Here is a 26,975-nt window from a genome sequence, read left to right as displayed (position 1 = left end):
GAATTTGTACTTTGATCGGGTTGTGTTGGAGCACAAGACCCTGGGCGTAGATCACAAAAGTCTAGTTTGAGATGAGTGATGAGGCATTCAAGATTATATACATGATTCTTTAGACGGATGGTTACGACCATGTCGTGGGTATTTTCATTTTGATCCTCTCTATGTGGATGGTTGTGCCCATGTCGTGGATCTATTTCATATGATCCCTTCAGTCAAATGGCTGTGTCCATGTCAAGGATCCATGCACATGATCCTTTTCTTGATGGATAGATGCACCTATACCATGGATTCATGTATTGTTATATGCCTCTCATGTTTATCAGGCATGACTATCGGACTTCAGATATGTACATGTATGTTTGAGTTTCAGGTCTTGTGATGGTGGTATTCCAAGTCCTTGCTCTATCTTAAAGCGTTTCAACCATCGCTCTTAGCTCTGACTTCATGCTTTAGGTGGCATCTGTTACATAGTAATTTGTCACTCCCTGTTCCTGATCCTGGAGAACCCTAGTAGTGACTATTGTGTGATACTTTCACCATGAAACCTATGTTCTTTCATCCATTGAAGTTTGAAGAAAGTAATACCCACTCCCTTCAGAACATTTCCAGAGAATCCTTCTTAAAACCCAGTTTTTAAGATCAGTGCTCTTTCCCAATGTCTCACCCACACCGATTTGCAGAGTTTAACACTATGACCCACGCCGATCAGTGCTACTATTAGCCCAATACCTGCACCAATCCACTTCTGGAAATTTTTTATAAAATTAAATGGAGTTTCATGTCTAGAAACTTCTAGTGGTGATGTGTTGGATGTTCGCTTGGTTGGATAAGGGCCGATAACTCTATATAAGGTTCTTTCCCCCTTAAAAGTGGACCTTCCCGAAGACAGAATACCTTCTTCCCCCTTGAGTGGATCTCATTCTTATCCTCCTCTCCCTATATAAACCACTTCTTCTTACCGTTTTTGGTTACAATACAACACATAGTGAAAGTGGTGGAGAGATAGAACTAGCTGCAAAATTATGAAATCTTTAGCTTTTGATAGAAGAAGATTAGTCTTAGATGACAAAAGACTAGTCTTTGGTAGCTAAAGCATAAGGAGAGAGTTAGAGCTTGGAAGCCATTTCATGTCAAGCTAGACGAGGAAAAGAGTGTTGAAAATGCATGTAGTGGGACTTGGATACCGCAAAGGAGATCTCCAATGTCAAGGCTTCGGTGGTATTTCTCCTTGAAGTTTATTTTAATACAACTAATGTTTTATTTCTTATATCAAGTGTAATATTACATTTGATAGCTTAGAAATCCTTGACCTTTTAAGTAGATTGGATTCAATTTTATACTATCACATTTGTTGTTGTTTCTTGCATGTTTGTTTTAGGTACTTGAATGAAAGGAACGAAAGGAAGTTGGATCAAGGAAGCAAGATCACCATCAAGTTGATTACCATAATAAGAGGTAGGCCCTCTTATTCAATTCTAATCTAAGGAAATTTACATTAGATTGTCTTGTTTTTGGCTAGACCCACTCTCTTGGGCTAGAGGTATCGTCTTTGTCCACAGAGAGAATATTCCTACACCACAAATTCCTCTCTGCAGACAGAGATGATCCCTCTAGCCCAAGAGAGTGGGTCTAGCCACAAATAAGACAATATAATGTAAATTTCCTTAGATTAGAATCAAATAAGAGGGCCTATCTCTTATAACACTAATCAACTTGATGGTGATCTTGCTTCCTTACTCCAACTTCCTTTTGTTCCTTTCATTCAAGTACTTGAAACAAACATGCAAGAAACAACAACAAATGTGATAGCACAAAATCGAATCCAATCTACTTAAAAGGTCAAGGAGTTCTAATCTATCAAATGTAATATTACACTCGATATAGGAAATAAACCATTAGTTGTATTAAAATAAAATTCAAGGAGAAATACAACCGAAGCCTTGACGTTGGAGATCTCATTTGCGGTATCCAAGTCCCACTACACTGACATGAAATGGCTTCCAAGCTCTAACTCTTTATCCTCATTATTTAGCTACCAAAGACTAGTATTTTGTCATCTAAGACTAATATTCTTCTATCAAAAGCTAAATATTTTATAATTTTGCAGTTGGTTCTATCTCTCCACCACTTTCACTATGTGTTTTATTGTAACAAAAAATGGTAAGAGGAAGTGGTTTATATAGGAAGAGGAGGATAAGAATGAGATCCACTCAAGGGGGAAGAAGGTATTATCTCCTTCGGAAGGTCCACTTTTAAGGGGGAGGGAACCTTATATGGATTTCTCAACCGTTATCTAACCAAATGAACATCTAACACATCGCAACTAGAAGTTTCTAGACATGAAACTCCATTTCCTTTTATAAAAACTTTCCATAAGTGGACCGGCCCAGGTGTTGGGCTAACAGTAGCGCTGATTAGCGTGGGTCACAGTGTTAAACTCTACAAATCGGTGCAGGTGAGACACTGTGTAAGAGCGTTGATCTTAAAAATTGGGTTTTAAGAAGGATTCTTTGGAAATGTTATGAAGGGAGTGGGGACTACTTTCTTCAAACTTCAAGGGATGAAAGAGCATAGGTTTCATGGTGAAAGTATAACACAGTATTCACTACTAGTGTTCTCAGGGGTCAGGAATAGAGAGTGACAGGAGAGTGAAAAATTGTTGTGTAACACCTACATATGGCAAGGAATTGTATGAATTGGTGTTGTTAGGGTCCAACCCTAACCCCTTTTTCTATGTAATAGGGTCAATTCATAGTTATAGTTAGTTAAAGAGTTAATAAATCTCGTATTAATAATTGTAAGTGGTTGACCCACATTTAAGAAAGGGACCACAGTTAGTTGCAACAGGCCATGGTATTAGATAGATGGTATTGAGAGAACCATGGTAATGACCCATGGTATTGCATGTATGAATCCTATATAAAGGATAGAGACTTCCCATTGAGAAATATCGTGTCTTATTTTGAATCGAGCTTTGCTCTGCTAGAGGTTTCCCCCTCGAAGAGGCAAGTGAACATTGCTTTCATCTCTAAATAATAAAATACTAGCTGTTTTTCTCATTTTGTTCTATGTTCTAGGTTCTATTTCTTCGTATATTTGGTATTATGTAATTTCTCGTAGTTCAAGAGCATAACAAGTGGTATCAGAGCACTTTCTAGGGCCGGTGGCACCTCCATTTTTGTCATAATTTTTTTTAGGCTAGAGACGTGTTCCGACATCTTTAAACGAAGGGATCTGTCATTGAGCGCATAAACCTGCGGATTTGGGGAGGCATGCACACAGGAAATACAAGAGGTGGTCACGCTTGTTGGACTCCCTTGTAACCCCTATGTGTACCCCTTCGAGTAGTAGCGCATTAGACAAAACCGCCCATGGACTTCCTTCCACGTACCCTTTGGATATATCGGAAGCCCCCTAGTCTCAACTGAAACATCGCCTTAGATAAACCATCAGTTGTTTTGCTACTACAGTACACTAAGAACAACACTCGGGGAGATTACTTGCGTGTACGATAGGGTAGTCGGGTAGTACGGCTAAGGGTATGGTTGATCCTCCTTAGTTAGTGCCCTGAAAGATTGGGCCAAGTACTATTGTTGGACCCTTATGTATATTGTGATCTGTAGCACCTGACACTCCTTTGAGACCATAGTTCCCTCAACTCTCTAAAGATCACCCATTATCTTATTTGCCAAATCAGATCTAGCAGTTGGGGTTCTATTGCTACCGTAGTCCAACTCACATTCTGCAGTTTGGGTTTCGCAAGAATATCTGACCATTTGCGTAGTGAGGCTTGTGGATCCTATAGTCTGGGCCCGAATTTCACAAGACATTGGGCAAGATCAAGTTTTCTGGAATTTGGCCACTGCAGTATTGATCCTGGGACGTTTACAAGAGACTTAGCCCATAAGATTTAGGATGATGATCTGATTGCAGTGGTACCATTCACTTGTTAGCTTCAATTTTTGGGTGGTCCCAAATTTTTTCAAAGTGACGACAAGTGACCAAGATCTATGTATGGTAGAAACCAGAGCTCAAGTCATGGCCAACGAGAAGATTGAGTGCCTTGAACAAAATTTTGATTCTTTCCAAGGCCTAGCAGAACATATGCAACAATTCATGACACAATTCAAAATGAGCATGTTAGCGTTGCATCTAGAGGAACATGGTATAAATGAAGACCTTGAAGGAGAATCTCGCCATCATATTCACTTACATGGAAATCGCCAACATTCCCACCCTCGCCCACACGGACATGTATAAATTTTATAGCTCTAATATGGCAGTATGGTAGAACAAATGGAACAATATTTCATTCTTAATGATATATGAGATGATCAAACTAAACAACGTGTGGGAGCCCTTTACCTAGACCAAGAGATATGGCAATGGTGGCAGTGGCATCGGAAATGCTATCCTGGGGACATAACTTGGCAGGTGTTCTCAAAATCTCTTTGTGACCGCTTTGACAGAGAATCTAATTTTTTGGGTCATCTTACTAAGCTCTGACTGACAGGTACAATAAAACACTACATTACAGCCTTTGAGACATTGGCCATCCACACAGAAGTTCTAGGAGATGAATTCTACTTGGAATGTTTTATAAGTGGTCTCAAAGAAGCCATCCAATCCCATGCTCGAATGCACCAACCACCTACATGGATGGACGCTTGCACAAAGGCTATCAAAGTGGAACGTGCTTTAGCTACCCAGATTCCTCACCCAAATTTCATAGCCAATGGATGCCCCACCCTGGCTCAGGGCCCTACCCAAACACTTAAGGTTCAAAAGGTGTCTCCAACAGAAATGGTTGAAAGAAGAAAACAAGGATTGTGCTACTACTGTGATGACAAATACTCCCCGGGGAATAAATGCAAGGATCCCAAATTATATCAAATTGTGTTACTGAACATAGCTAATCTGAGGAAGACCCATCACTTGTTGGCTTGATGGGGCCTGACCCAGGTTCAAAGTGTTTTAGCCAAACAAATCCCGCACTACCAGCCCTTTCGGCAATAATCCGCAGAGCGCAGACTGAAGTCTCACCCGAGGTAGTATGGGAGGGTACTAGAACCAGGTTTCTGCACCCTAGGGATGTCTTGATGAGGACTAGAAGGGTCGCGAACCAACCTGCACACTCGTGCTACTCTACACAGCTTGTCTAGCCTTTGCGTAGCTCGGTGACGAGGCACTTCTTAGATTCTTATTATTAATGCGTTTATTATATATTTAATCTAATTCTTAAGGTCTTAATCAAGAATTCAACAGTAATAACCAGAGCGTGCAACCATAGATATGCATAAACTCAAAATATAAGAAAAAATAGATAGATCTACGACCGAATGCACAATACTTCAAAAGCATTTATCTTATATTAATCTTCAATTCAGTACAATCCACTTCCACCCTGTGCACTCAGCTACAGGGGTTCGCGCACATAGCTGCAGACTCTACTAGGCCTCTGTGCACATAGTCGAAGAGCCTACTCTAACTACTATCAACCCCGACTCGGACTTACAGACTCAGAACAAATATTGCATTCATAAACCCATAACATTCAAGATCTAAAAAAAAACTGCCTTCTACCCTTAGAGCCTCGCTCTATTTATACATTTCCATGGTCCGCGGACTATGGGCAGGCCGACTCTCTTTCTATTATTTTATATTATTTTTGGGCAAGCACCCTTTGACTCAACCTAATACCATTTGCACTCCGCACACTTCGCGGAGATTTTACCGTGCTTTTACCCAAAATTGCGGGCTTTAAGCCCCAAACCCGTTACACGGGGCCTCTGCTACCCAACAAGCCCCCAACACAATCATTGTGACTCGTCCCGAGTCACTCGGCTGGTGCATTGATATTTGTTTGTAGTTCCTCCAACAACCTTTGTGCTGCACTGACATCTACCACACAATCTTCCACTGTCTGCTGTATCAATTGTGTCCGGCATTCTAATGCATTTTCGGAGGCACCTTCCTGCCTTAACTTATATCTGTCTTGCAACTAGGTCAGCTTCCCCTCGATCGTAGTGGTAATAGTGAAATCTTCCTCAAGCCAAGTTTGCATGCGCGCTTTGAGCCCAGTTTCTCGATGTCATGCGACGTCCACCCGCTCCTTCAGAGCCTGGGCCTCCCTCATCTTGGCCAAGTGTTGAGTGATGGCAACCATTTGCGCAGACCCCCGGACATTGTCATAAGCCTGTTGCAACTCCCGCGCTTCTATCTCTACCTATTGCAACGTTGGGTCTTCTTGTAGTAACGGGAGAGCAAGAAGGGATTGATCCAATAATCCTGTGCAGTCTTGTACAACGCGCTCTATCACCTCCAATCCTACTTGAATTCCGCAGCGACGCTACTCTCTAACTTCAAGGGGTGTAGTAGGCTACGCCTTCATCCTTAGCTTCGCGATCTGCAAGTTCAACTCCCACTGAGATTTCACGGCCTCCACTTGGGCCTTCCGAAATCTTGTCGCCATGTGATGAATCTTGTCGACTGCAAGGAGTTCCACTAGCACAACCAATTTTGGTACACTGCTACAGACCTCTTCCATGGCCTGTTCCAATCCTTGGTTGTGTGCAATCAAGTCCTCACTTTGTAGACTGATCTACCCAAGATTTCCTTTTTTCTCCCTTAATACTTGGAGGGTGCGGCCTTCCCTGGCACAGAGCTCAGGGGTTACCCCATCCTATAGTTGGTATAGGGTTTCTCTAGGAAGGGCATCCAAATTCAACCCCCAGCTCGTCATGTCACCTTTGGCCTCTGCTAGGACAACGCCTACTGGTAATACTAAGGTGTTCATTGTGGGGTCGCGCACCATCTGCTCCGTTGCGAGTGTACCTTCCACGAGGGTCGGAATCATCCCTCTTGGGGGTCCCACTTGTAACGCCTGCAACTGTGCCCTAAGCTCCCCCAACACAGTTGTCTGCTCTGTCATCAATTCCTCCAGAGCACCCTTAGCGATAGCATGCACTGGTTCACTGCTAGCAAGAAGATCTCCCTCCAAAGTCCTTACTGTCTTCATCTTTTTGTGAACAGGTGGATGCTCCTGGATACGCGGTCTCTTAAGTTGAGTCGATGTTGTGGTCAGGCCCGTGCGTTCCTGTGTCTCCACTTCCTCCTGTATGTCCTACTCCATGGACATATCTTGAATCTCCACAATCTCTTCAGTGGGCACAATGATGGTCTCTGCTGCTGCTTCTGTCACCTGTCGCTGCATGGGTGTTTTCTGTTCCTGGCGTGTTCTTTCCGACAACTTTGGGAGGCGCAGCTTGATTTCCTTCTTCCGCTACTGAGCAACAATATTTTCTAATTCAGCTAAGTCTGGGGCACGCCACTCCAGAGGCCATGCTGCCATTACCTCGAAAATTGCATCATCTGTTGCAATGAATGGAAGCTTTACCCATTGACGATTGGGATCCTTCCATGCCCAGATATACACATTATGCATGTCTGCCTTAAACTCAGTCGCGCTCTACAAACTGTTGTATACTGTCAGGGATAACCGCGGTCTGCAATCGATCCATGTTCGAATACTTGCCTCCATAAATATCCAAAACACCTTGATCGTATGAACCCTCGCAACGTCTTTTGTTTCCCAGAGCAAGTTTTACCTCACAGCTTCAGGTAGGTTCTTCTCAATGTTGGGAAACTGGGTGCCCTTCGGCAACTCTGTTGCAACCAGTAGGATCGATAGGAGCAACCATGCATAGTGGAAAGTTTTACCCTTCTCCTAGGCTTCCCTACAATTCATCAAAAATTCATCGCAAAGAAATTGCGCCCATTTAAACTGAACCCCTTATGCACACTACTCTGCGAGTGCAATGACAGAGGCTGGTACCTCGTCTACGTGGCATTTCCTCATGAGCTTACTGGCTAGTAACTGGGTGGGAATACGCACCCCTCGGTCTTTGATGCTGGCTATTACATATCCTTGCTTCCGCTTTTCTAGCTAATATTTAGCCTTCATGGTTTCTTCGAGACCCACATTGCTACTCGTTCCAGCTATGCCTACAGGATCATTCCCTTTAGTTGGTAGCTTGGAAATTTGGTGTATTAAATCAGCCGTGATGGGAATCAGTTCCTCCAGCTAGAGATACCCATCATGTACTAGACATAGTAACTATCGGATCACAAAAATTGTGATGGTCGCATGGTGATAGTGGGGTATCCACCTCAGATTGAGTAATCCCGCCTTCTCCACACCTCGTAACCACTTCTGCTGCAATAATTTCTCCTCAGCCAATTGTGGGAACTTCTCACTATCCGTGAGATCCCAATTTTCAAATTTGATATTCGATACCCGACCCAGCAGCAGACCGTCGAATTTCGTCCAGTAGAAGCGGGGTCTGGAGTGTACTCTTTGTGGCTTCCAAGTCCTTCGGTATCTTGGCCGTTCCTTTCCACAGAGAGATATATGGTGGTAGTGTGATCGCCGAAGATACTTGAGAAACATTTTCCTCTTCCTCATCTTGTGCTTCAATCTGAGCAATCAGGGCTTGTAACTCTTCCTCTTCCTCCTCCAGTTCAGTGGTGATTGCTTTGCCCTTTTCTGCCATTGACAATTTACTGAATCGCGGTGATAGGCGGACTGACCCCTCAGTCTGCTTGTCTTTTTGAGGTCGTAGTGTGCGTGGGGACTTTGGAAAATCTGGGGCATCGGTTGCCTCTCCCGGCTCCTCTGAGGTCAGATAGGGCTCTTCCGCAAACCTTACTATGGTTCTCATGGTTTCCTAAAGTCGCTTGTGGACGTACTCACATGTGGCTAGGTCAGTGGGTGCTTACTACTCTATACTAGCTCGAATTGGAAATATCCAAGGGTTGTTGTGGGGCTACCCCCATGGGTTTTATAGGAACGTGTGAATTTGAATTCAACCCTTCCCTCCACTTATGAATCATTAATATATTCTTGGTGGCAGATCTTTTCATATATATCTTAGAATTCCTACCTTAATGGCCTGCCAACTGCTCCTCTCTGTCGTAACTTAGACTTCTTGTCATGAACAATGATGTCAACAGTCATCTCCCAGCCTTCCCACATGGCAGCATAACCTGTTCTACGTGACCATGATCCTGCTAACTGGCTGGTCCTGCGCGGAACCTTCTTTTTGTGCAAATCTCCTGCAGACTTGTTTATTGTCCCGCGCCTCCTTTCAACTGCTTGGAGCGCTGAGACTGTGCTTTCCACAGATAGTCAGGTGGTCGCACCCCACGTGTGAGATTTCAATTTTCCTGCTAGCCCAGGCTGCGGGCACCTTTCGAGTACCTTTGTATCCAGTAGCCCATCGCGCTCCATTGTATATGGTACATTCCCCTATTGGTGTAGTCGTAGCCATGATAGCAGGGTCACAGCTTGTTCACATATCATTGTAGGACCGGCCAGGTTTGGTCCCCTTATTCTTAGATTTGTGTGGCCTGCTTATGCAACTCCAATTTTCACTTTGTTGATTTCTTCATCCAACATCTTGTTTTTCCTCCTCAGTTGTTCCCATTCTTCATCAAGTTCGCGAAGTTTCAAGCTTCTATGCCGAATGGCTTCTTGCAACTGTTGAATTCCTTTGTCCATGTCCATGCATTCAGTTCGAACTGCAGGGGCGGTGGTCGGGGAAATTCTCTCTACCTTCTTGGTTCCATCGTGTATGATCATGGGTATGGTCATCTTTGCACACCCTATTTGGTTTATGGTCCTATTGGCCCATCGAACCCTTGGTACACACAGATTTAGTTGTGGCAGTGGTTGCACAACATATAGCTATATCCTTCATCATAGGCGGGTTCCCAAACCACTTCTATCTAGCTACCCAGACTACATTTGACGCTGAAGGCCTCCAGCCCGTACACGCAGCCACCTTCCACATTCATGCCCGCTGCACCTAATCTTCCAAGGTGTACTCCACCTTTGTGTAGTTCTCACACGTAACACCACTTTTTGCACACCGTGCCATTCTTGCTCCATGATTGTAGTTCCATAGTGGTCTACGAATTCCTCCCCATTTGTTGCACTCTAATCTGTTGGCAATTCCCTTGCTTCGGTCATCACACGTTGTAGCGATCTAACCATCATATTACAATTCAATGTTGTTACCTCATGCAATTGGTTGTGCCATTGCTCTATTTCTTCATCTAAATATGACGTGCAGGAACTGTCGCGCTCCCATGAAATTCTTCTGTCCGTCATGGGATTCACCCAATCTTAATCTTATGTCATGATCTAGTCAATGTAGTCCAGTTCATCATCACTGTCCTCGTCACGCATAGGTTCGGTGTAGCACACTCCTTCGGCTGGATCTAGTGGAACTATTACACAGAAAGACTTTTTCTCGAATATCATTTTTCGTTGCTTTAGGTTGATGACTCCATTCATGTCCATGGCCCAGTCTATCCCTAACAATGCGGGGTACGGGTTACTGTCATCCACAATTTCTATTACCTCAAAATTTGTTTGTGTGCTCGCACCTTCGATGTCCATTGTCACTCCCTGTAACCTTCCCATGGGCAAGATCTTCTATTGGTTCACCATCCGTGATTGAATCAGATACCATTGTAGTGCGAGCCTACCCATACGTTCCCAGGTCTATTTAGGTAGCACATTCGCATCTGACCCTAAGTCCAGAATGACCTGATCCATCTCATAGTCACCAATCTGTGCCGTCAATCGCATTTCCTGCCTGGTGCGCAAAACATGCTTGCCTAGTTTCCAGACCATGCGTGGTTCACCTGACCTGGCGCACCTTGTTATTAGCTCTTGCAACCCTTTAACTGCTTTATTGTCCCATAGTAGCTTCATGCATGTCTCTAAAAAGGTAGTTAGCATAGAAGGATCTATTTCTAGCTCAGTTTGATCCTTACTACCTGAAGTAGAGGCCTCCACAAATATCTTCTTAGCTTCCATAAATGTCTCCTTTGCGTGTTCCAAATCAAAATCAAGTTGCTTTGTAGGGGCCTTGCAAACCCATGTATTCTCCTCAGGTTGCCTCCCCTTATCCTCCCCTATGGTTGCACCGCTTATGAGCACCATGTTCATGTTGGGGTCCTCTTCGCATGGTTCAGCCTTCATCATTTGGATGTTCTGTGTTGGAGTAGCCTAAAGCACCCCTTTTTCATGCATCTGTGCAATTAGTGTGCGGAAATCTACTGCTTTATGATCAAACTGGCAACAGTACAGGAAACATGTCTTGGTCGGGTTTGTACAGTCACGCGCGTAGTGCCCAGGTTCTCCACAATTGTAGCAGATCAACCGTCCACACCCTCATTCGGGTCCCATTCACCCCCGTCCTCGTCCTCGTCCCTGGAACCCACCATGCACTATTGTTGTGGCTAGATCCTGACCTCGCGTCTCAATCTACACTCTATAAACAGGTGTTTGATCCATCAACAACTCATAACTTCGGCAGTTTCATTCGTCGTGGCCCACCAATCTACAAAAATTGCAAAATAGTTTTTGGGGGGTCTATGTAAACTTCTGCAATAGATGACAGTTGTCCGTTGTATGCTTTCCTCCCACTTGACAGATCGTGCACCATAGTGCGAGCACCACGCTTGGCCCCACCTGTGCCTCTGTTCTTAGTGGCATGGGTCCCCCCTCTACCAAATAGTTTGCGAATATCGAATGATGATCCTTATCATGGCCCTGGCCCTTACATTTTATGCACCACACCTCTTCTCGCGCTTTTGGCCAGAACGCCTTCTCCTACTTTAAACTCTGCATCTCCAAGCATAGGTTTTGTAGTTGCGCATGGATTTGCTGAACTCCCAACCCAGGATCTTGCATAGGAGTTTCATGCAACCTCATCATTATCTCTAATGCTTCAGCTTGGGTTGAGATCTTATGTTGTGAAAATGTCCTCCTCAGGTGTGGTGTCAATGACGCCACAAACCACACGCAGTGCTATGCATCCATCAGTGTCATGTTAGCCTCCTAAATCATGCTCTTCAATCTATGATCCAGATCCCATGGGGTTTCACCCAGAAGCATCGTGATCGCCTTGAATTTGATGATCGACTGCGTCTCTGATTTCGGCTGGCTGAATTCTCTGTTTAATGAAATTTGGATTTGCACTATTCCAGCATTCAGATGATCATTTGAGTACTTGATATACCAAGTCAGCGCGCGATCCGACAGTGCACTTACCAAGGTGGCCTTTTTAATGTTATCATCCGTAACTCCATGCACTTCCCACATGGCTCTTACTACAAATGAAAACGGATCTAGATCTTTGCTTCCTACTCCTCTAAATACAGGCAACTTGATCACGCTTGCCATGTTAAACCTCTGGTTTGGTGGAGGTGGTGTGGGGGAAGATAGAGGTGATGGAGGTGAGGTGAAAGGTGGTGTTAGCGGGGATGATAACTGTGGAATGCGTTGCCTTATTAAACTGATCACACTCCTTGGAGAAGCCCAAGCACGTTCTTCCTTGTCCTCTTACAGAGGTGAAATTAACGAACTATTCCCTAATCCTTCAATACCCTTGTAGGCCTTCCCGCTTCGCGTTGTTCCACTCATTAATGGATTCGCATCACCCATTTTTCACATAATAGCATCTTAATCCGGGTATTCGAGGATTTGATGTACCTACCTTGCGGTCCCTTGAGAAACTGTCGCTTAGCTTCGCTATACCTTACGGTTGTATCTATCGTGAACTCAGTGATAAATCCTCCTATTATCCGATCCAGCCAATGGTCTACGCCCCGCGCAATCTTATCCTCAAATGCCTCTAGCTTGTACACCAACTCTGGAGTCCATACTATTGGTTGATCGAGTTTGTGCCTTCCCTGACTGTCATCTAGCCTCGCAATCCAACCGTACAATTCTAACGAGAAGGCCATGAAGAAGATCGCGTGGATATCTGTATATATGTAGCAATCCAACCACATCTTCTAAGATATCTGCGGGTTTTCTTTTTCCTATACCATGAACTCGTGCGGCTTCAGATCCAACCAATCTTGAATTTCTTTCTTCATAGGGTTCCAGTGTTCCGACATCAGATATCCCTTAGGCAGATCCCAGTCCCGAAAATGGAACCATTTTTTGGCTTAATGGGGCCTGACCCAGGTTTGGAGTGTTTTAGCCAAACAAATCCCGCACTACTGGCCCTTTCAACAGCAATCTGCGGAGCGCGGACTGAAGTCTCACCCGAGGTAGTATGGGAGGGTGCTGGAACCAGGTTCCACACCCTAGGGATGTCTTGATGAGGACTGGAAGGGTCGCGAACCGATCTGCACACTCATGCTACTCTGCACAGCTTATTTGGCCTTCACGTAGCTCATCAACGAGGCACTTCTTAGATTCTTATTATTAATGTGTTTATTATAGATATGATCTAATTCTTAAGGTCTTAATGAAGCATTCAATAGTAATAAACAGAGTGTGCAACCACAGATATGCATAAACTCAGAATATAAACAAAAACAGATAGATCTGCAACTGAATGCACAATACTTCAAAAGCACTTATCTTATATTAATCTTCAGTTCAGTACAATCCACTTCCACCCTACGCACTCAACTATAGGGGTCCGCGCACACAGCAGCGGACTCTACAAGGCCTCTGTGCACACAGCTACAGAGCCTACTCTAACTACTATCAACCCCGACTTGGACTTATAGACTCAGAGCAAATATTACATTCATAAACCCATAACATTCAAGATCCAAACAAAAACTTCCTTCTACCCTTAGAGCCTCACTCTATTTATACATTTCCATGGTCCGCGGACCATGGGCAGGCTGACTCTCTTTCTATTATTTTACATTATTTTTAGGTGGGTACCTTTGACTTGACCTAATACCATTCACACTCCACACACTTCGCGGAGCTTTTACGATGCTTTTACCCAAAATTCTGGGCTTTAAGCCCCAAACCCATTACGCAGGGCCTTTGCTACCCAACACCCCTTGAGGGACCAGAGGATGAAGTTGAGCAAACCCAGTGGGACAATGAACTCCCAGCTACACCAGAGGAACTAGTTATCTTGCTACATGATTTGGTCGGCATTTCTACTCCCCAAACTCTCAAAATCAGAGGCTTTATTAAACATCGCCCTGTAGTAGTATTAATTGATAGTGGCAGTGAGTCGCCGAAGTTGTTCATTATTTTGTCAGGGTAGTCTCTAATTTCCAAGTCTAGATTGTTGATGGAGGGGGGGGGGGGGGGGGGGAACAAAATGTGAAGGCCTTTGCGAAAATATCAAACTTCAAATGTGAGACTACCACCTAAAGACCCACAAGTTTGCGATTAACATAGGTGGTTGTGACATTGTCTTGGGTGCTGAATGGCTTCGCACACTAGTGTTATAGACATTTTTGTGCCTTGCAGCTCCAAGCATGAAATGTCCATAAACCAAGGGCTCCTAAGTCCCTAAAAGTGTTGTTCTAACCCCTAAAGGAACAAGGTCAACAAATTACAGCTTCTCCCAGAAGTTCTCCACCAGAAACTGCTCAGAATAAGTCAAAATAGGATCATTTCAGCTGCTCCACTGGCTAGCTGCGTTGCATAGCACCTAAACACACTGGCTAGGTGTGTTGCAACGCACCTAAATGCACTACTAGGGTGCGTTGAGCGGGAAATGACAAATGGCAGTGCCATTCCGCGAGGTGGAGAGACAATGGAAGCTTCCAGAATCTTCTCCTATGACACTTGCCTCACTGAATTCGACCAAGGATGAGTAAGAGGACTTCAGTCTCCGAGTGGAAGCAAGAAATAACAGAGAGAAGCCACTAATCAAATCATAAGCTGACTCATCCTCCTTGCATACATCTATATATGGATCCCTCATCCCAGAGATCCAGAAGGCTGGAATTTTGCACATTGTAAGGAATTGTTGTTGGTCTTGAGACAGAGATCAGAGTATTGGGTGATTTATGCTTTGTTGGAGGTGAAGAGGGGCTTCTTTGCTGGGAGGTTGATGCTGGGTCAAGAATCATCGGTTGTAACTCCTCCTGGATCTTCTTGTTATATAAATAAAAACTATTTGAGTTTTTCCTCCATTCTTGTGTATCATTGATGCTTGTTACATTTGTATGGTTAGCTTAAATCTGATCCTAAGCTATTTATGAATATAGATCCATGTCTTTGTATAGTTTCCTTCCTCTTTGATCTTACAGGTACTTGGTGAAGCTGGGCAAGTAAGGGAGAAAGTAGCTGGAAGCTGTCAAAGAAGAGAGGGATTGGATCAAAGGATTAGCGCAAGACACAGGTCGGTTCTTTCTATCCCCCTCTATCTTTAATTCATAAAGGAAATACAAAAGTAGTTTTCTCTGTTTGTTTCTAAGGCAGCTGTCACGCTTTAGTGGGATAGAGCAGTTCTAAATAGACACTTTTCCCGGTAACAAAATGGCGACTCCGATGGGGACGATTGTCTAATTAGTTTGTTTGTGTATCTCTTTGTTGTTTGTTTCATAAACTTATAAGTAGCATTCGAACTGCATTTGCCATAAAAAATGCAAAGTAGACATCTGCTGCTTCTATCCATTAACTGGATTTGTTTATGATTTGAACAGCTGATCCACAAATGATCTTATTACCCTTGTGATAGCTCTTAGACCCTCCTTAGATCTACCCCTGATTGTGCATTACTGATTGCTTTTACTCGGCCAAAAACCAAAGACTAAACTGCAAACTGTGACCCAGAACCCGGATAGAATTCTCATTTCTGCCCCAGCGCAGGTACTGTTAAGAGTTCCTGCATTTCAGCGCACTTCCCGAAAGGGCAACCTGCGCTGCAATCCAGTTTCTCTGTGTTACAGGTGCGCTGATCAGCCTAGCCCTGTGCAGCTGAGGTTCTTTGCTTCATTCTTTCCAGTTTTGTCTCTGAATTTTGCAGCCTGTGATCAGTATATGACTGTTTCAAACCCCTTTTCCTTACTGATATTCCACCTCATTTGTACAAAAGAACTGTAGATGTTTTTGTGTGTTTGTTGAGTCGTTTACAGTCTTCCATTACAAAAGTATAATAATCGTACTGTCGTCCTTTGATTTAGATCTGTCGCAAGTGTCGATTTCGATCATAGGAGAAAGTTTATTTGCTGTTGGTGGTCGATTATGCTTTTACTATTGCCTTTGGTTTGAATTTGTGACATTCTAGTGTCAAAACGAGTATTTATTTCAAAATCATAAAGTGTCGTAATCATCTCTACCTTTTGATTTTGAAAAGAAGCTTGTTTGTGTTTGTCGCTTGAAAGCAAATTCAGATTTGTACATCAACTTTCTTTTTAGCATCAATAATAAGAAAGTGAAAAACAAATACATGCATGTGCATTTGCATATAGATAGTCTGTTTGGCTTGATTTAGGAAAGTGCATTTACAGTGTGCTCTTTGCTCTTTGTGAAAAGATTGTGTCTTTCTTTTCCCCTAGTAGCTAGGATTTTCATTGCAGAAAAGAGATAAAAGTTTGTTTATCATCTTTAGATTGCATTTTAGGAATTACATCTACATCTCGTGGTGAACCCAAAAGGCAAACTTCATAAGAAAGATCAACTTAAAATAAATTCAATGAATCTAACAATGCTTTGGAACTTAATGCACAACATTTAGAGGTCTAGGCTAGAGACATATTCCGGCGTCGTAAAGCCTGGTAACTGTTGTCCTCACTGATGGTTGGGTGATTCCTCCACTTTGAGACGATAAGTACAAGTACGGACTTGTGCTCCCACGTACCGTCGAGTATATATTGGGAGACCCCTATAAGCTTAAATCCTTTATCCATAGGAAGCCGTGTCGACCGCCCTACTGATCGCAATGCACTGAACACAACATTCGGGAAGATTGACTGCCGTACCGTAAAAAGTATTCTGCAGTTTTGCGATTGGTTTGGTACTCCCTCTACCTAGACCTCCAGAGCAGTCCCTTTCGTTCCTTTTCAGACTCTTTAACGGAAAAGGTCCATCTGAGCACTTGTCACTTCAGGCTCATTAAAAATCGAAGGAGACTAGAGTCATCTTTTGTTTTTTCTCGACTCTTAAAAACTGAAAAAACAAGTTGTGTCAAAGCGTATAAAAATTTATTTTAAACGGAATATTCATACCCCTTTCCTACGTTGATCTTGGGTTGAGAAAATGGAGTCTACCAACCAAGGAATTCCCCTTGGTGGAAATCCTAGTCCCTTCTCCTCTTGGGGAGATGTTGGTGCACCCCATATGGCCACATTGTCACTTCCAGGGCTGACAATTGGTTTGCCAGTATGGCTCTTCTCAACCTCTGTCGTTCAGAACACCACTATTCCTGAACAATTGAATCAGCAATTAGACGAGTCCAGAGTTGCCCACCAGCCTTCTACTTCCTCTAATTCTTCCTCTCCTCCTTCCTCTTCGCTTGATGGGGCTGGTAAAGCCAAAAGTCAAGTTCCTAAGGAGAAGAAAGAAAAGAAGAAGAAAGAGAAGAAGAAGAAGGAGCCAAAGGCGAATGCGGGAAAACGAGTGTCGTCTAACGAAAATCCACACACTGCACCGACCAGGCCTAAATCACCATGTGTCATTTGCAAAGGAGACCACTTTCACAGAGATTGTCCTTTCATCCCTCGGATATTAAGGGACTGGCCTCCTCGTTTGCACAACCCGGTGTCGTCAACCTCTGATGATCATGTTGAAAGCACACCGTCAACTAGTTAAATTGAAGCCCCAGGACAAAAAGGGAAATGTAGATTTCGTTATAAACTGTGCGAAGGCAATCATGCCGTCCACCGTTGTCCCTTCTTAGACGAAGCTAAAAGAGTTTTGGATGATCGTCCGGTTTCACCGTTACGACTTCCTCCTGGATATAAAAAACTCTTGTCGAGTCCGTCACTAGTTGAAAATCCGGCTGGCCCGCTCAGGTGGTCGGCTGAAGCACCTATCATTGAAGATAAACCATCTGGATCCATACCAGACGAAAGTCAAAAGGTCAAGGTGGCAGTTGACCCGGTCTTGCCTTCAGAGGTTTCATCTTCAGATGATACAGTCACTGAAGAGAACAAGGATGACACCGTCCAAATTCTCTTCATAAACACAGACTCCGACGAACATGGGGGCAATTTACCCGTTCCTTTACCGCAGGAAGGAAGTTCGTCAGAGCCATACCCGATCGTCTATTCGGTCCCACCTCCAAGCAACCTAGTTGTCTCCTTCGACTGGAATCAACTAGGCAGACCCCATTTACCAGCAAGCATACCATTCCAAATTATCGTTCAAATATACAGAATGGTTATGGCTGGTACCATCATAGATGAGGGGGCTTCTGTGAGTATCCTTTCCTCAACTGCTTGGAAAGCGCTTGGTTCGCCATCGCTTTTGCCTGAGATGAGAAATCTGACAGGCTTTGATAAAGGAACCAGTCGACCTTTAGGGATCCTTCCCGATGTGCCCATAACATTGAGAAGGAAGACAGTTCACATGAACGTAATGGTAGTTCAAGGACCCCTAGATTACAATCTACTCCTTGGATGAGACTATATTTATTGCATGGAAGCAATTGTCTCCTCACTCTTTAGAGTAATGTGTTTTCCGCATGAAGGAAGAGTGGTCAAGCTCATAGACCAACTTTCATTTCCTGGATCACGCATAGCAAATAGTCATATACCATCCCTAAATGGTCTTTTCACGCAAGAAATGTCTCAATCTCCGGTCCATCCTCCCGATAAGCGCGAGTAATTCGGAGGGATATGACTGAAACCCAGGGGGCATGCATCCTGGTCTGCTTCGGCAGGAAAACTTCGGGTATAGGGTAGGTTTCCGCGGGAGAATATGACTAGTCTGTACCCCCATCCGTGATTGGAAGAGGGGGTTATTCTGGAACAAGATTCTCTTGTCAAAGTTATGTGAGTTGGCGGGCATCGTCGCTCACCTTTGTTTGTTTCAATAGACATCACTGAAGAAGTGTTTTGTTTGCAGTGTGAATAGAACAATCTTTGGGTAACCTGTAAGAGGTAGGCCTCTCTCGGTAAAACAAATGTTTTGGCGGAAAGAAGTAGAGGTAACCTTGAAACTCTGTTTTATACCTGGGGGCATGCAAACCTTTTGGAGTGCAAGAGAAGGGTGACTATTTATTTTTTTAATTTTTTAGGACCTCTAACCCTTTAAACTCGTAGGATTAGTCGTCACCTAACTTGCATAAAGAAAGGATGTGGGGCAAAACTCTAAAAATTGCCGTTTTTGTATATGAGACATTCTTATCATATAACTGGACTAATCGAGCAGTGTTACCGCGAGGTTCAAGCTCGTTAAAAAATAAACCCGGACCGAGCAAATGTTTCCACCCGCGTTTAAACTCGTTAAAAAATGAACTATTCCCCGGTAAATAACCACCGTGAATGTAGTACTTCAGCCATTAAAACCTTGGCCGTGTTTGCACCATCACCTCCACTTTTTCATTGGCCGATCATTCACCTCCATTTGATTGTTTACCCATTTTGAGGAACAGCTGCAAAGAGTGATTCCACTAGCCATCCTTGTGACACTGCCGTGATTGGAAAATTCCAAACCTTACCTGGAATCAGCTGCTACCCATTTTATCACTCGTTCCTCAAAAGACGAGTCTTCTTTAAGCTCTTTTCAACTGACTCGTAAAATATGAAAAGATTGCCGAGCCATTGGCCTCTCCAGCTCGTTAAAGGGATAGGAAGTGCTATCCCTCCTCTAGATTTTAATCTTTTTGGACCTGAGGGATTATTACACAAAAAGATCGAGCACTTGTTTTGTTCGTCTCGTTAAAGCTATCGAAAATTCATCCCTTCTGTATTGTTTTATACTTTTTCGGACTTAAGGGATTAGATGACGAAAAAGGAATTTTGGAGTTACCTTTACGTACCTTTTCAGACTCTATAAAAATGAAAAGGACCGAGTTATCTTTGTCGTTAAACTCGTTAAAAAGATTAATAGCGACAAACTTGTCTTTAGACGAGAACGAGTTTCACTATCGCTAGGCTCGTTAAAACATAGCGATGGGTTTGCCCGAAGGGCAAATTATAGAACAAGCATATGTTATCCTCCTCAAGCTTGACAAAAATAAAGAGGTACTGGTCAGCAATGACTGGGGAAAAATTGGAAAGAAAACTCAAAGAATCTTTATTGGTAGCAAGTCGCTCTTGAACATGACACTTCCACTCCGTGCCCGAGTCGGGTTGGGTTGTTTCATTCACCGGTCACATCGCCATGGTCACGCCATACCATCCACATTTGGGGTTAATGCTACCAATCCATCACATAAGTGTCACCGACATGTTCAAGAGAAGTCATCCAGAGAAGTCACCTATGTCCCACCCACTACCATACCTTATACTCCATACTTTCATGACCGCCGCCCTGAACCATATATCATCAGATCGTTTTCACCTCCATCAAAATCATTTGCTCCATTCCGTGTCATTGATGTGGGATTCGTTAAGGTCCTCCTATGACGGATCACTTCTTGTCGACATCAGCTCATTATCCAAGAAGTTGATCTAGGAACACCCCATTCAGTACTTTGAAACTTGCATGCCTCAATGGCAAGTTTCTCACTTCCGGTGACAGGTTTACATCAATGACCTTCGACCGAAAGATTTTGCGTGATGTTCGACGCCAAGTCCTTTATTCACACCACGTGAATTGTACTGCAATACCTTGAGGATCATTATCATTATCGGTGATTCCTCTCGCGCTTGTTAACAATTTACATCATTGACTGGTAATCAAGCGATGTCTTTCCATGTTCGACTTCAAAACATTTCTCACATGGATTGACTTGTACTTCGAGTGAAGATCGGACGAGATTGAAGACCCTGGATCTAGTTTCATCCATCCGGGCTGCGATATATATTCAGGAAAATAAAGACATTAAAATGTATAGCATTGCAGCACAGATAATCATCCTACCAAAAGGATGATGGCTCTATCAGAATCATCATTCTACCATCAGACGATTGTCTGTCCTATGTACATGAAAATGAATTTATAAAGCTGAGCATGGGAATGCCCGCCTCAGCTAGATCATGAAAACAATATGAAGATAATGTATTGTATTGTATCTTATTACAGGTCTCCTCCCATCATTGAAAGAACTTCGGATCCTCATAATAAAGCATTTCACCCGATAAACGGCCTCATACTTTAGGGGGAAACTGTTATAGACATTTTTGTACCTTGCAGCTCCAAGCATGAAATGTCCATAAACCAAGGGCTCCTAAGTCCCTAAAAGTGTTGTTCTAACCCCTAAAGGAACAAGGTCAACAAATTACAGCTTCTCCCAGAAGTTCTCCACCAGAAACTGCTCAGAATAAGTCAAAACAGGATCATTTCAGCTACTCCACTGGCTAGTTGCGTTGCATAGCACCTAAACACACTGGCTAGGTGCGTTGCAACGCACCTAAATGCACTATCAGGGTGCGTTGAGCGGGAAATGACAAATGGCAGTGCCATTCCGCGAGGTGGAGAGACAATGGAAGCTTCCAGAATCTTCTCCTATGACACTTGCCTCATTGAATTCGACGAAGGATGAGTAAGAGGCCTTCAGTCTCCAAGTGGAAGCAAGAAATGACAGAGAGAAGCCACTAATCAAATCATAAGCTGACTCATCCTCCTTGCATACATCTATATATGGATCCCTCATCCCAGAGATCCAGAGGCTGGAATTTTTCACATTGTAAGGAATTGCTGTTGGTTTTGAGACAGAGATCAGAGTATTGGGTGATTTATGCTTTGTTGGAGGTGAAGAGGGGCTTCTTTGCTGGGAGGTTGATGCTGGGTCAGGAATCATCGGTTGTAACTCCTCCTGGATCTTCTTGTTATATCAATAAAAACTATTTGAGTTTTTCCTCCATTCTTGTGTATCATTGATGCTTGTTACATTTGTATGGTTAGCTTAAATCTGATCCTAAGCTGTTTATGAATATAGATCCATGTCTTTGTATAGTTTTCTTCCTCTGTGATCTTACAGGTACTTGGTGAAGCTAGGCAAGTAAGGGAGCAAGTAGCTGGAAGCTATCAAAGAAGAGAGGGATTGGATCAAAGGATTAGCGCAAGACACAAGTCGGTTCTTTCTATCCCCCTTTATCTTTAATTCATAAAGGAAATACAAAAGTACTTTTATCTGTTTGTTTCTAAGGCAGGTGTCACACCTTAGTGGGATAGAGCAGTTCTAAATAGACACTTTTCCCGGTAACAACTAGGCCCAATCACCATGTATTTCAAGGAGTTATATATGAGCTTTAAGCATAATGACCACATGCATACCCTTTGTGTACTCCAAGTTGGTGCTACATCTATCATCAGCTCGCATCGCATCGAAAAGTTGTTGAGAAAAGGCCATCATGGAGTTATCGCCCAGTTTAATGCCATCTAGGCCATAGAGCCCACTACTCTTCATATTCATCTTGAGATGCAATAGGTCTTAAATCTCCACCAGCAAGTATTTGAAAAACCTAAAGACCTTCCACCCCCTAGAGGGGAACATTATCATAGCATCACTTTGATCCCAAGGGCACAATCACTAATGTGCACCCATATCGATATCCTTTCACCCAAAAGAATGAAATTGAAAAAATCATCAAGGAACTCCTTGAAGCCGGTGTTATTCATCCTAGCATCAGTCCTTATTCATCACCAATGGTCATGGTGCTCAAGAAGGATGTAGAAAGGTGCATGTGTCCAAACTTCAGGGCCCTCAACAAGCTCACTGTCAAAGACAAATTCCCTATCCTAGTTGTTGATGATCTGCTTGATGAACTACATGGTGCTTAATTCTTTACTAAGCTAGATCTTCTCTCTGGCTATCACCAAATACGCATGAAAGAAGTAGACATTCCCAAGGCTACTTTCCGAACTCATGAAGGCCATTATGAATTCTTGGTCATGCCATTTGGTCTCGGTAATGCCCCATCAACTTTTCAAAGCCTCATGAATCACCTGCTGAAACCATATCTCTGAAAATTTGTCCTTGTTTTCTTTAATGACATTCTCATCTACAACCTAACCTGGGAAAAACATCTTCAACATGTAGACCTTCTCTTGCAATTGCTCTGGAATCACAAATTATTTGTCAAATTATCCAAGTGCTCTTTTAGCATGGAAGAAGTCGAGTATTCGTGCCTCATTGTGGTCGTGAAGGTGTCCGAGTGGATCCCAAAAATATATAGGCAATGCAATATTGGCCCCAACCCAATACCTTGAAGAGTTTGAGGGGATTCTTGGGTTTCACCAGCTACTATCACAAATTTGTCCACAATTATGGTCGCATTGCTAGACGCCTCACTAACCTTCTCAAGAAAAATTCATTCCTCTGGACTGATGCAGCACAACAAGCGTTTATGGTTCTCAAACAAGCCATGTGCTCCATTCCCGTATTGGCACTACCTAACTTCACCAAATCTGTTGTGATTGAATGTGATGCTTCAGGTACTGGTATTGGTGCTATCTTAATGCAGGAATGTTGACCCTTGGCTTTTACTAGCCAAAAACTAAGTGGGAAACATCTGGGACAATCTACTTATGAGAAGGAGATGATGGCCATCTTACATGTAGTAGATACCTAGCAACCATACTTATTGGGGCGACGTTTCCAAATCTATATGGACCATCAAAGCCTCAAATATTTTTTGGAGCAACATCTATCCTCGCCCCAACAAAATAAATGGTTGGCCAAAATGTTGGGATATGATTATGAGATCACTTACAAGAAAGGGCATGAAAATGTAGTAGCAGATGCTTTGTCATGCCAATTTGAGGATGAAACCACCCTGCTATCAATCTCTCTTCCCATACCATATTGGATTGAGGAAGCCCGCAAGGAATGGTTTTCACACCCCACTCTCTCCCAACTCATTAATAACTTGAGAGCAGATCCTAATTCCTCAGTTGGATACTCTTGGAAGGAAGAGATTCTTCGGTATAAGGATAAAGTAGTTATATCACCGACATCCACCCTCAAAATGTGCATTTTGGCAGAGATACACTCATCTCCCACTGCAGGCCATGCAAGCTTTTAGAAGACTTGTGCTCACACTCGTTCTTCTTTCTTTTGGACGGGCATGAAAACTGACATTCTTATTTTTGTAGCTGAATGTGAGGTGTGTCAATGCCACAATGGAGAAATAGTCAAGTTACCAGGAACCTTGCAACCATTGCCAATCCCTGCCTCTGCCTAGACGAATGTTTCTATAGATTTCGTTACTGGTCTCTCGAAGTCAGGTAACAAATCAGCCATCATGCTGGTTTTGGACAAACTTTTTAAATATGCTCATTTTTGCGCTCTAACTCACCCATTTACCCCCTTTGGTGGCTCAAGCTTTCATGGACCAGATCTTCAAACTGCATGGCATGCCCACTTCCATTATGTCTTATCGTGATCCGACTTTCACTAGTAACTTTTGGCAAGAACGTTTCAAGCTATAAGGCACCCAACTCCAACTAAGTACTTCCTATCATCCCCAAACTGATGGTCAAACTGGAGCAGTCAACAAATGTTTGGAGACATACCTAAGGTGCTTCACTTCATAAAAGCAACCTCAATGGGTATAGTGGCTACCTTTAGGTGAATGGTGGTACAATACTAACTATCATGCATCGACCAAGATGACTCCATATGAAGCAGTGTATGGCCAAATCCCACCTTCACCTATTTCCTATATCCCTGGATGCTCTAAGGTGAAAGCAGTGGATCAACTCCTACAGAACCGTGCAGCCATGATAGCCTATCTCAAATATAATCTCCATCAAGCTCAGAATCGAATGAAGCAATAGGAAGACCAACATTGTTTAGAGCGCACATTTCAAGAAGGGGATTAGGTATTAGTGCGGCTACAACCATATAAGAAAACATCGCTCAAAGAAGATGGCTACCAAAAATTAGCTCCAAAATTATACCGACCTTATCAAATACTTCAGCACATTGGAGCAATAGCCTACAAGTTGGCCTTACCACCAACTTAAAAAGTCCATCCAGTCTTCCATGTATCATGCCTCAAGAAAGTGGTGGGGAAAAATTGCAGAATTTAAACCAGTCTACCTAAAATTGGATGAAGAAGGTTCACTCTGGCTCCAACCTGAATAGGTCCTCGATACGCGAGAATGACATCTGCACAACTGCACGATCAAGGAAGTCCTCATCAAGTGGAAAGACACCTCTCCAGAAGATGTGACTTGGGAACCCGCCACTATTCTTCAGCAGTTTCTACACTTCAACCTTTAGGACAACGTTGCTTTGATGGGGGAGGGCATGTTAGGGTCCAACCCTAACCCCTTTATATATGTAATAGGGTCGAGTCATAGTTATAGTTGGTTAAAGAGTCAATAAAGCTCGTATTAATAATTGTAAGTGGTTGACCTGCATTTAAGAAAGGGACCACAATTAGTTGCAACAGGCCATGGTATTAAATAGATGGTATTGAGAGAACCATGGTAATGACCCATGGTATTGTATGTATGAATCCTATATAAAGGATAAAGACTCCCCATTGAGAAATATTGAGTCTTATTTTGAATCGATCTCTGCTCTGCTGGAGGTTGTCCCCTTGAAGAGGCAAGTGAACATTGCTTTCATCTCTGAAAAATAAAATACTTATTGTTTTTCTCATTTTGTTTTGTGTTTTGGGTTGTATTTCTTTGCATATTTGGTATTCTGGAATTTCTCGCAGGTCAAGAGCATAATAGGTGCAAAGTGTGAAAAAATGGAAACACTACTTGATGGATAAGTAAATCGTCATTCACACTGATCATCAACCATTGAAATACTTACAATCTCAATCAAAGCTGCAGCAATCAAGGAACTTTTGATGGATGAGTTTTCTTCAACAATTCAACATAGTAATCAGGTATAAGAAAGGTATCTACAATAAAGTTGTTGATATTCTTTCTAGGCCTATTGTTAGTGCAACTACTTTACTCAATCATAATTATGTTTTACTTGAAAGTTATATTGAGCAATATGCATTAGATAATGACTTTCAAAATGTTTAAGCAAGCTTGAATCAAGGTAATCAAGTAGAGGAATTGGATTATCATTTGCATGATAACTTGTTGTACCATCTTGGCAAGCTTTTTATTCGACGGGAAGAAAGAGTTAACATCATAAGAGAGGCACATACTTCTCTTATTGCTGGTCATTTCGGTGTAAGTAAGACAGTGGCACATCTAGAAAGGTATTGTTATTGGCCTCATATGCTTGAAAGTGTGTCTTGTTTTATTAAAGGATGCTCATTATGTGCAATCAGTAAGCCTAGCAATGGGAAGTTACGATTATACACACCACTTCGAGTTCCTTCACGACCGTGGGAGAGTGTTTCTATGGATTTTGTAGGAGGTCGTCCATTGTCAAAAACAGGCCATGATTATTTGTTTGTAGTTGTGGATAGGTTCAGCAAAATGTGTATTTTGATGCCATGTAAAAAGAAAGTTACAACTCAACAAACTGCTCAGTTATTCTTTCAAAATGTTTGGGTGCATTTTGGATTGCCCACATCCATTGTTAGTGATCAAGATTCTTGCTTTGTTGATAATTTTTGGTCAAGCTTGTGGGGATTCATGGACACCAAATTGAAAAATAGTACAGATTTTCATCCACAAATAGATGGTCAAACAGAAGTGGTGAACATAACAATGATACATCTTCTTTGTGGGTATTGCAACAAGCATTCTAAGTTGTGGGATGAAGATTTGCACCATATTCAACAGGCTTACAATCGAGCCAAGCACTCTTCAACTCAAACTTTGCCATTTGAGGCATGATTGGGATACTTGCCTAAATCTCATTTGGATTTTATTTTTGGCAAAGATGTTGCTATTGAAGGTCATAGCGACATATACAAAGCAAGAAAGTTCATTGAAAAAATGCAATTAGTACACCAAAATGTTCAAGAACATCTTCAGAAAAGCTAAGGCAAGTACAAATCAAGGCACGACAAGCATCGTCAAGATCACAAGTTCCAAGTAGGTGATGAAGTTTGGCTTCACATTAACAAAGAGAGGTTCCAAGGAGAAGGTAAAAAACTAAAACCAATTAGGTATGGTCCATTCAAAATTTTGGAAAAGATTAGTAACA

This window comes from Pinus tabuliformis, chromosome 6, assembly GCF_031772625.1.
Source record: "Pinus tabuliformis cultivar Carrire ecotype Pingquan chromosome 6, CPIR1, whole genome shotgun sequence".
Classification (NCBI taxonomy): Eukaryota; Viridiplantae; Streptophyta; class Pinopsida; order Pinales; family Pinaceae; genus Pinus; species Pinus tabuliformis.
The sequence above is the reverse complement of the archived record's forward strand: the minus strand, read 5'-3'. Positions refer to the sequence as shown.